This window comes from Vanessa tameamea, chromosome 24 (assembly GCF_037043105.1).
Source record: "Vanessa tameamea isolate UH-Manoa-2023 chromosome 24, ilVanTame1 primary haplotype, whole genome shotgun sequence".
Taxonomy (NCBI): Eukaryota; Metazoa; Arthropoda; class Insecta; order Lepidoptera; family Nymphalidae; genus Vanessa; species Vanessa tameamea.
The window spans coordinates 5,070,492-5,083,276 of record NC_087332.1 but is presented as its reverse complement, the minus strand read 5'-3'; positions in this window follow the sequence as shown (position 1 = coordinate 5,083,276).

Below are 12,785 nucleotides of genomic sequence, written 5' to 3'. Positions count from 1 at the left end.
GGTCTGCATAGAGCTTCGAAAGTTAAAGAATTAAAATTGATCATATTTTGTTTAAATTCTAAAAACTATATATAATATCATTATTTGTTTGCTTATCTTATTATAAATGACAAAATTGCGATAAGTTACGAGCAATGTGTCAAAAAATACACTGGTGTACATTATACGATTTGTCAACACGACGATGTGTTCAACACTTTCTTAACGCTTTTTTGGCTGTTCGTTGAAATAAACACCCAACTAAGTTAAATACCGACTTTGAGCAGGGATTATCTGCTGTAATGCTAAGGTTATATCTGTGGATAGATCTTAACAAAGTAATTTTCCTGTCACGTTTTTCCAACGATCCAATGGTGCGATCGGCGCAGTTTATCTTTACGCCACAGGTGTGATCGATACCTAAGCCTTTTAGCGTTTAAAATTTTTTAACTGAAAGTTAACGCACCGAACTGAACACAAGTGAATCAAATTCAATAAAAAATATATATTTATTTTACTTAAAAACTATGAAAATGCATAACAAAAAATATCTTTAAAAATATTCTCCAATCCGATGGTGACCACTTTCCATCGGGTGACCCGAACATCAAATACAACGTTTTAAAAGAAAGTTATAAATATATACAGAGATTTTAGCTTGTCCAAAAATAATATTTATCTTGGTAAGGGTTTATTGCATATAGAATAATGTAAATAGCTTGAAAACAGGGAACAAACCGTTGCACACCACAGTATGTAAATCCTCTGACGTTATCTAACCGATGCGGTTACGGGGATAATACGATAAACATTTCAGTTTATATCGTTCTATTTTTAAATGTAAATTCATCCTTCGAAATATTATACTATATTTTGAATATACGCTGACATTTTATAACACACTGGCTCGCTTTGATGTACGTTAATTTATGTACAATAATCTATATATGATACGCAATACGTATTATACAAAAAAAACTTCCGTGATTCACGCGCCTTAAAACGCGAGGACGAGTGCATGTGCCCCGAAAATTTCGGATGTATACACAGGGCCAGATTAAGTTCTAGAGGACTTTTCAATGATTGATTTGATTAATTTTGTATTAAAAGTTGTGTCTTAATAATACACTGTAAGTTTATTATATATTTAAATGTATAAAATAGGGCACTAAAACCTTTGAAACCTTGCATTGCGCCGAGTAAATCCGCTTCACGTAACCCGAACAATGCGGTTTCGGGTATAAAACGATAAATTTACCAAATGGGATTTTTAACGTATTCCTTGAAAAGAATCGCATTACATTACGGATTTAAAGTGGAAATAGATATTTACGTAACTATGTACGATACTAGCGTCGATATTATAATTCCTTTAAAAAAAGTCATTTAGCCAGCAATGTTGAAGTTGTATACAAGAAGCGTGAAAAATATAAAAGAATGAACAAATATAATAGCTGCTGTGCAAAGTTTAATCTCGAGATAAAAACGCGCTTACAGTTTGCTTTATAATTATTGCAGACCATCTTTAAGTCGTTTGATCGTTTTGTAGAACTTTTCTTAAAGCCTTTGTGTATTTCAACTTGTGGAGTCGTGTGGCGTAAATCCGCCCCGATAGTTTAAATTTATTTAAATGTAAGATATCTATGGAGAGACAGAGATAAGATAAAGAGTATCATTATTCTAAATCGCATAATGGAAGCAAATAAATCTCAGTCGATAGAACACGTAGATCGTAATCAAATCGAAATCGTAAAGATCGTTAATTTAACTCTCGGCAAGTCGGATGAAATTCTACCCCTTGTAGTCTACAAACTTGGAGTAGCGTGGTGGGATCAGAAAATCAATTCTCCTTTAGAAGGAGTTTCCGAAGCAATTGGACATTAACATGCTATTGTATTTATCTTCTAGGTGTTATTAAACCAATTCGCCAATCTATAAACAAATGATTATAATGATCAATTGAATGGTATCACAATTCTAGAATCAATAAAAATATATAAGTCTTCAAAAATAGAAACTAAATTATATGTTTTTAAATGAAACAGAAATGAAAGTGTAACTAAAATGTAGAATAAAACTAGAGTTCGATAAAATCGAAGCAAAGTCCATTCTGAGTTACATGTAATTTAATACTCTAAACGGCAATTTATCGAGTGGAAAACGACTTGTCATTTTGTACACATTTATAGTAATTTTCCCCGTGTTTCGTCTTTTTCTTTTGAATAAATTGTAACGTAATGATGTAACGAAGTACACGCGAACAGTAAACGATGCTATTATTAGGAATTATTTAATGTTGTGTAATTTTTTATACAAGAGGGCTGCTGTGATCTTGACGGTATCTTTCGGTAGAATTCATTCCGAAGCGATGGCAGCTCCACGTTAAAAAATGTTAAATGACGAGCCTAAAGTGCTCGTTATGTTATTTTAATATTAAGTTTAGCTAAATTATATATTCAAACTAGATAGTCAAACTCTCGTTACTATGTATTTATAATTGTAACCAGAGTTGTTTATTATTTTGGACTTATTTTGGATTACTTTGGCCTATCAAGAAGAATGGTGAAGGGGGCATAAATGGCGACTACTATGGAGATTATAAAGATCTTAACATAGTAATGTATAAGAGATAGCCCTATTATGTCCAGTGTTGCTTAATTAAAAATATCAAAAAGTCCTAATATAATATCAAAAAGGCAACTTCTAGACTAAATCTAAATCTAAATATGGATAAGCAATAACCCTTACAACAATGCGTAATTTTTATATAACTAATTGTTTCGCAATGTAAACCAAATCTATAAATAGCTGTGTGGTATAAAGAGCTTACGTAACTTGCCTTAGGGTAATTTTAGTACCTACAAAGTTTACACTAGAAGTAAAATTCGATATGAATATTAGTAATACTAAGTTAAACCTCTTGTGCACTTTAATACTCTTTAAAACTATCTAGGTATAACGATTTTAATGTATGTTAATGTGGATAGAAAATTTTAAACGAACCATATTAGCGATATCCGCCAAAGCTTTTCCGATGCTAATTTAAGCAATTTCAGGCATATTGAACGTATAAGCAGAGTTTCTATATCCATTGCAAAATGCTGTATACTGAAAGTTATCCATACATACTTATGCTAATTTATTTTCTTTTTGAGTAGGAAGTGGAAATATGCAAATCAATTATAATAATTTGATCAATTGAAGATTAAATTATCACAAATGTAAATTAGTAATACATCATTATTTGATAAAAAATATATTTCACTGTGGAGATATTCTGTTGTAAAAGTAAAAAATTAGTACTTGGTAGTAGGGAATTGTGGAAGCGCGTCTGGGTAGGTACCATCCACTCATCAGATACTCTACCGCTAAGCAGCAGTACTCAGTATTGTTGTGTTCCGGTTTGAAGGGTGAGTGAGCCAGTGTAACTACAGGCACGAGCGACATTACACCTTACTTCCAAAGGTTGGTGGCGTATTATATGGGCGATGGTGAACACTTACCATAAGATGGCCCATTTGCTCGTCCGCCAATCTATATCAGAATAAAAAATATATATACTACTAGCTTTTACCCGCGGCTTTGCCCGCGTAGAATATGAATATATTTACAAATTAACTTAAAATGTTACGTTAATGTAATACCTCTTTGAATACCACATTGGTGTGAATTTCAACCCTTAGGGTAGAATATCCAGAAACGCTTAAATGCGAATCAACTCATATTTAATCGGTAGCCCAAAAATAAAATTTCGACCTTCTAACTTCAAAATGATAGACCAGACTAACCTGAATACGAAATGTTACCAACTATTTTGCCCTTTAGGTCTAAAATATCAAGAAACGCTTAAATACGTATCTATTCATTTTTAATCAGTAGCTCAAAAATAAAGTTTCATGCTTCTAACTTCAAAAATGACGGTCTTCCAAACTATCCTATATACGAAATGTCAAACTCTATTTCTCCACTTTGGCGTAAAATATCCAGAAACGCTTAAATACGTATCAACTCATTTTAATCGGTAGCCCGAAAATAAAATTTCATGCTTCTAACTTAAAAATGACGGACTTCCAGACTAACACCTGTATACGAAATGTCAACCCCTACTTTTTCCCTTTAGGCGTAAAATATTAAGAAACGCTTAAATATGTATCTACTCATTTTTAATCGGTATCCCAAAAATAAAATTTCTAGCTTCTAACTTCAAAAATTACAGACTTCTAGACTAACCTGTTTACGGAATGTTAACCCTATTTCTCCCCTTAGGCGTAAAATATCCAGAAACGCTTAAATACGTATCTACTCATTTTTAATCAGTATCCCAAAAACAGTTTTTATGTTTTTAATTTAAAAAATGACGGACTTCCATAAAAACTTTCATCCCTTATTTCACCCCTCAGAGGTAGAATATCAAGAAACGCTTAAATACGTATCTACTCATTTTTAACCAGTAACCCATAAATAAAGTTTCATGCTTCTAACTTAAAGAAATCCATACGAACGTTCAACCCCTTAGGGGTCACATTTCACCCATTTAGGGGTAGAATATCTAAAATTCCCTCCCGAGTGGGTGTCATGATATTATGTTATTTTATATGTGTACAGCCTAAAATATAAGTTTTATGCTTCTAGTTCTAAAAATTCTAAACATGACAATACTTTCAACAACTTACAACCTTTCATCCCCCTTTTCAACCCTTCACAGCACTTTTTCCAAATAAAAAGCCTATGTCCTTTCTCAGGCTCTAGACTACTTGTGTACCAAATTTCATTTAAATCGGTCCAGTAGTTTTGGCGTGAAAGCGAGACAGACAGTCAGACAGACAAAGTTACTTTCGCATTTATAATATTAGTATGGAAGTATGGATTGTTATTTCAATCGCTAGAGAGCTCCGATAATAACCGCGTCCGATCGCTGCTAAATTCAAAGTGCTACAGGGAGAACCGTGGCCTCCGAGTATAGCACGCTCCCGCCGCCCCGGCCGGCCGGTACCACCGCAAACGCTACGTTCCGCAATTTTTAAAACTGTAATATCTTCGAAAATATTCATTTAAATCATATGCTGTAAAGGGCCATATAGATAAATATTAAATCAACAATGTGTTTAAGGTATTTCATTGGATAAGGATTAATGCTGTATAGATTAAAATCGCTTCGAAAATTAGCCAATGTTTGTGGTAAAAAATAAATAACAAAAATTTTTTATTGTGGGTTATCACTTACAGATAGACACATACCATCGCGGACTTTTTTGTAGACATTTTTGAGGTGTACAATTCTGTAGTACATTATTTTGATCTATCTAGTAGGGTTCAGCCAGCGTTTACAATGTAAGCGCAAAAAAATGTATAAATTTACGACATCACATTAGAAACTTTTAAAATTATCAGTGTTACTTAACTATATTGTCTATGTATTATATACAAAAACCTTCCTCTCGTATCACTCTATCTATTAAAAAAAACCGCATCAAAATCCGTTGCATAGTTTTAAAGATTTAAGCATAGACAGGAAAAGACAGTCAGCGGGAGCAATTTTGTTTTATACTATATAGTGATAACAAATAGGTACAACGCACACAGTTTTCACTCATTAGGAAATACAAACCGCTATGTCCCTGCGTTTTAAAACTGTAATATCTTCGAAAATATTCATTTAAATTACATGCTGTAAAGGGCCATATTGATCTATATTGAATGCACAATTTATTTAAGGTACCTAATTGGATAAGGATTAATGCTGTATAGGTTAAAATCGCTTCGAAAATTGGCCAATATTTGTGGTAAAAAATAAATGACAAAAAAATGTTATTGTGGGCTATCTTTAAGAGATAGACATATACCATCGCGGACTTTTTTGTAGACATTTTTGAGGTGTACAATTCTGTAGTACATTATTTTGATCTATCTAGTAGGGTTCAGCCAGCGTTTACAATGTAAGCGCAAAAAATGTATAAATTTACGACATCACATTAGAAACTTTTAAAATTATCAGTGTTACTTAACTATATTGTCTATGTATTATATACAAAAACCTTCCTCTCGAATCACTCTATCTATTAAAAAAAACAGCATCAAAATCCATTGCGTAGTTTTAAAGATTTAAGCGTACAAAGGGACATAGGGACAGAGAAAGCGACTTTGTTTTATACTATGTAAAGATAGTATATGTTTATAAAGAAAGTGACTCTCATGACGTTTTTCTTCATCACTGAGCACGGGTTGAATTATAAACATAAATTAAGAACATGAAAATTCAGTGCCGCTCGCTCGGCTTGAAAACCACATTTTTCGATTAAGTTTCAGGTGCCACGTCGGCTCTCAATTATATCTTCTTCGGCTTTCTTATTTAAATTATTGAATGTCTTTGTAAAGTTATCCGTCTATATAATATGTGGAATACTTAATTCATATTCAGTTACTTAAGACTGAAGATTAAGGAGTTGTGCGCACTTAGGATTTCCTTAATGGCTGTTGCGATAGAAATTAGGTCCGCCGTCGGATTGGAAGGATTTGTCTTCTGAAGGTTATTACGACCTTTTCGATGTTTCGCGCGTATGCTGTCTTTATTTACGTTCTATTTCTACATTTATTATATTTTGTATAAATATTACCAATTATTTTAAAGGTAAAAACCAATTTGTTGAATATATTTCGAAAATGTGTGAGGTTCAAACTAAAATATAAGTAAAAAAATGTATTGGTATATACACACGACAAAATGATATTTGTCGTAAAATATGGCGAGTCGCCAATAATCCTTTTAATGGGACTCCTAGATAGTTGAATGGAATACCTGTGTCATATATGTCATATATAAATAGGAGTTCCGCTCTAGTAACACATAATTATAGAGAGAGGGGAACTCGTACGAAGTAGTGTGTTTAAAAACCTGATATACCTATACGCAGCAGGCAAGGGGTTGGCCGGCCGTTGTTTTGTTCCTCTAAAAATCTCTGCAGAATCCTTCCCGAATATGTCAGTCTCACAAGTGGAAAGAGACTAGGCTCTCTTCGCCTCTTCTCCGAAAACTATGCCACAGGGTGCACAGTCAATAAGACCTGTATAGAACCTTCACGGCAGTCGTTCGCAGTGGTTCAGTCTACTTGCTCTGTCTGTCTCTGTACTCAGAAGAATATCTATTGATCATGTCCGGGACCTTTTGGTTTGGATTGGACTATAGGTGACTGACCCGCACCTCAAGTTGTACTAGCCTATGGGTATGTTGTAAAAAAAATCGTTAGCAATAAAAAAAAATTGTTTTAGAAACGACATAATAATAATTGTAATGACTATTATATTTTGTATCAGTTTATTTGTTTGTAACATTACATAAGAGGTATATATTATGTCTTATTTTCAACTGTTATACTATCCCTGAAATTTGAAATATATATATATATAATATGTATCCCGAATTACAAGGCAATGATTTGTGTGAATTAACCCAACAAGCCGTTGCTTCTCGCTCAATTAGTGATATTTGTAGGGTTTAAGGTAAAGTTCAAGGAGAATTTCTCAATTAGGTCATCTAAAAGGGCAATATGAAATACGTGGTTTGTTTTTCTTTTGAAGTTGTGTGCTTTGGAAAGAGAAAAAAGAATAATAGCACTTTACCATATTACATGTTAGTTAACATATTACATGTTAGTTTTTGCACGCGGATTCGCGATAGAGAATGGGCGGTCGTAGATTTTGGATAGAAGAAGTCCTTCTTTGCGGTTCAAGCTTGCTTCATTCTAAATTACATCAATTTCGGTTCAGTCACACAATCAGACAGACAGACTGATTTCGACATACAGAGTTACTTTCGCAATGCTTTGCTAATAGCTCAGCTTTATTGTAAACTAATTGTACTGACTAATATACGTTTATTTATATCCACTTTAATTTTATTTATCAAATTTCCGATAACAGTTTCGTCGTTCAAAACGCAATATTTTCGCAAATCTACAATGAATATCATAGATTATTAGCCAAGCAATCAACCAATGATATTGCGTGAATTCGATGTCGAATGTTGTTTATTTGACTTTTGTCCTCTTGTGTTTGGAATAGACTACATTATTGATTCATCAATTTTGTACATTTTGTTTCTCATGTTGGTAAAATGAACAATTATAAAAAATAAAAGGACTAGCAACCTTGCTAGTCCTTTTTTACATTAGTGTACTCGTAGTTCAATTTTATCTACGATCCCACCGAAGTCCCGCCTTTTAAAACGAATTTGGTATAAACTGCTTGTGGCAGTTAAATTTTTTTTTTCTTTTTGTGTGACTTTGAGTGAAGTCAAAATGTTTGTTTGAAGATTATTTTTTTTGGGATTAATGGTCTTACTAAAAATGATTGTGGAGTATTAACAAGATTATAATCATTATGAAAAAAATTAAGTAAGTTATTTTAACACGAAACGTTACGTATTAACTTTATTACAATTCAAAAATGTATGTGTCTTGGCTCGTTTGGTCGTGTAGCGTCGTGGGTGTCTATATGCTTGTGATGTGTGTGTAAAATTATATGATTCGTTAAATCTTACGATACATTTTCATTATATCTCGTTTCGTGATTTTATATTATATTTATATATTTTATTACAAAACTCGGGTTAGTTTTAGCTTGTTTCTTAACTAAAAAAGATGTCTCTATGGTATTTAACGTGTGACTCTATACTATTTTAAATTTTCTTAAATTTTAAAAAAAATTGTGATTCGAATATTGTCGCTGTAAGATTTAATATTGTTAGGTTACATTTTCGTCTTAAAGTAAAATACTTACGGACGGAGCCGTTAGTTCCTTCAGCTTACCGGATTACTTAGACAAGATGTTGATGTAGCGAAATGAGCCAGATTAAGTTATTAAGAAGGAATCACACTTTTTTGTTTTTGTTCCCACTTAAAGTTCCACTTGTCGTAAAGTAGGAACTAAACCTTCGATGAAACGATTAGATCTATAATAAAACGTGGTTGATTAGATATATAGTAAAAGTTGGCACAAATTTTTGTCATAGAGGCCATCAATAGATGCGTAGCAGTTAAACGTGGTTTTCTTGGAAAAATGTTGGACGGATTTGTGTTCCAAGTTTAAAATTAGATTTTTGTTTTTTCTTTCTTTTAGATTTGATCTCTTTTAGATATTGCGGTTTCTTTACTTTTATTCTATGAGTTTGATGTCTCGCATCTCATTACAGTGATGCTGACATAGTAACTTGTTGGCATTTTAATACTGTTTTAAATTTAGAGATCTTTTCATTACTTGAAACAAATTGTGCCTCATAACTATTTTGACCCAGGTATAAACTGAGCCTTATTAATTACCCAGACAGAAGTGGTGAAAAGCAGAGAGAAAGATTGACATACAGTCACGTTCACATGTTATTAAATATATGGAGACAAAATAAAATAATTTAATTATTTTTAAATTCCAATTGTCGGACGAACAAATGGGCCACTTGATGGTAAGTGGTCACCACCGCCCGTAGACAATGGCACTGTAAACAATTTTACATTATCAATGCGTCACCAACCTTGGGAACTAAGATGCTACGTCCCTTATGCCTGTAGTTACAATCACCCTTCAAACCGGAACACAATAATTCTGAGTACTGCTGTTTGGCGGTAGACCATCTGATGAGTGGGTGGTACCTACACAGACGGGCTTGAATATTACGTGTATGCATATAATATATTCATAATAGACAGAAGATGACGTTCTTTACTTGTAATGTAAGGTATAAAAGTCAACGTAGATAAAGATATTGTCTATCTAACGTTAACGATACTTTAGTATAACTGGCTATAACATTCAACTTCACTCTTTTCACATCGTTCGTTCACAACTGTAAATCAATAAGTCCTTTTATTGCTTGTACTATATCAAGCTTGTGATTTTTGGGACCGCCACAAGAGCAGTTACTTTCGTAAGGCACTTATTGCTCCTACAATAGGCCGTCCGGCGAGCAATATCAGCGAACCACTTGAGACTTAGTATATGAGGATGTTTTGTGTTGTTGAGATTCGTTTATCACAAACCTAGCTTATAAGGCTTTAGAGGTTTTGGGTTCGTGTCCTGAGTCGATAAATAGTTATTTCCTTTTAATTTTTAAATAATTCTCAGTGGCAATCTGAAGTTAGTTTCAGTTCGGATAGAGTTGGGCAAACAGATTTACTTGTTTTACATGCCTCGGAAAGAATCTTAATCCGTTATCCTGCGCTTGATGTCACCCCGCAAATTATTCTCTCGGAATTTGCCAGGGAGTAATATTTTTTGCGCCGATTTCTTTCTTTGGCATTGTCCATCGTGCCTGAAATTTGGAAGACGATTCTATTATATATCTTAATTATTTTGGTACAAACTCGTTGATCTAGTGGCTAGCTTATATGGTTGCAGATGCAGAGATTTTGGGTTCAAAACTCGGGCCAGGTCAAAGAAAAGGCATTCGGGTTTTTTGTCAATAAATTCACAGTAGTAGTTCCGAGTCTGGAAGTAGATAGATCCGAGCGTCTCCGACGGAAATAATCAAAGAAAGGAAGTCAAAATCAAGATAAAATATTTTTTAAATATTTAAAAAAAAATCTCCATTACCTTGGAAAGCATATCAAGCCGTTAGTCCTCTATCTGGTTTTTGGTCGTGTCATATTGCCGTACCATCAGATTGTGAGGGAGTATTTGTGTAATTTTTAACAAAAAAAAGTAAAGTTGTCTAGTCTCATTTAATAAAGTTAAGTTGAAAAGTTTTTATTTTAAATTTTAGCAGAAAGAATTGTAATGAGATTCCTGAACATTTATGAGGGTCGAGCCAATGGAGATTTACCACGATGAACAATTTATAGACGAAAAGTTGAAAATATTTTACAGGTAATTTCTTTCATATTTCCAGACATCAAACTTTAGCTGTATAAATAAAAGAGTTATGATTTAATAAAACACTGAATTTTCTTTTACCAGTGATTCCCTACAAAATAAAATCTTAATGTACCAATCATTATAATATTGCTTTGCGCTATTAAAATAAATATAAAATAAAAAAAAAACATGAAACGAGTGTAAAATAGGAAGTAAGAATCTATTTACAAAGGTAATAAAACAAACAGCCTCGTCTCCCATTTTTTGTAAACTATTAAAGTTAGGGTCTTGAAATTTGGTGAGTAGGATCGTTTTATTGAGTAGACACCCATTAAGAAACGAAATTCGGAAATTTAACCCCTAAGAGGTTGAAATAGGGAAATTGGCAATAACATAGCACATGTTAAATTTTTCGTATAAATGGCATTATATGTGTGTGCGCTACGAAACGAAAACTATTGATAATTTATTTAGAATTTGCATCCGTGCGAAGCCGGGGTGGGTTCTTTGTGCCTGTAGTTACACTGACTCGATTACCCTTCAAACCGGAACACATCAAATATTGCTGTTTGGCAGCACAATATATGATGAGAGGGCCTAACTGGATTACAAAAAGCCCTGCAACCGGCGTAGTCTGTACTGTAGTCAATTTACGTTCATTGAGTTAAGTTTCTTTTGTAAAATATTATTAGTAGAATTTTTGAATTAAGCATCAATATACATATAATATTAAATTAATTTCGGTATGGCTTTGAATTCTTCTTCTTCCTCTTCTTCTTTCAAATATCAAATTAGTAATGTCAGAAAGAGATAAATAACTTTATATATAAACATTCCCTATACAATGTTTATAAATCAATACTTAAATTTTATTGTAACCAACATATCTAACGAAATTCGTTAAGTGCCAAATTGTTGGGAGTAAAATCATAATCTGATTGCGGTGGACTGAAACTTCCATGCCAGATACCCACGTCAAAGACTGCCTTTAAATTAGGGGACGAGTCGTTTACGAAACAAAGGAATAATAGGCTCAGAAGTTCACTTGGCGATTGGATTTTGTTTAATATTGCATGACCCGAAATGACCCAGAGGCTAAAACACCTGAATATCAACCGAGAGTTGCGGGTTCAAACAAGGAATTTTATGTGCTTAATTTGTATTTATAATTAATCTTTCGCACGGCAGTACCAGATAAAAATCTTCCACATCTGTCAGATACACCACTATCCAGCATGTATTCGAGCAGCGTGATGGATTAAGTTATCTTCTGTCCTCGAACTTTCTTCTTAAAGAGGAGAGGAGATCTTAACAGTGAGAAATTTAGAGGCTGGTTTTTTTTTATATTGTCCGGGTAAACGTATGACCACTACTTTATGATGGTAAGTGGAAGTGGATGATGGTAAGTCTATCATTGTATGTATTAACATTGTGTGTTTCTCTATTCACAACTTACGCTTGATATACTATGTATGTTGTTTCTCATTATACATAACCAGTTGTGAATATCTGGACAGCGCGATTCAGGACAGTGACATTTTCAATCAAAGCTACCTATCGTTACCGGGTTTTAACGTACGTAATTATACGTTACTAGGGACGCACTCCGGCTTCGCACGGGTGCAATGCTGATACTAAATATACCAAAGAATATCTTTATATACAACGTTCACAGCTTTTTTGTCATTAGACAATACAAATCGCCTTGTCCCTACACTTTATATCTGTAACGTCTTCGAAAATATTCATTAAACATACTGTGAAGGGTCTAATTGTTCTATATTAAATGCACAATGTATTTAAAGTACTTAATTAGACAAGAATTAATGATGTATAGTTTAAAATCACTTCATAAATAAGACATTATTTCCCGTAAAAAGTAAAGGATAAATAATGGTTATCGTGGGTTATCTCTAAAAGATAGACATATACCAACGCGAAATTTTTTGTAGAACTTTTTAAGG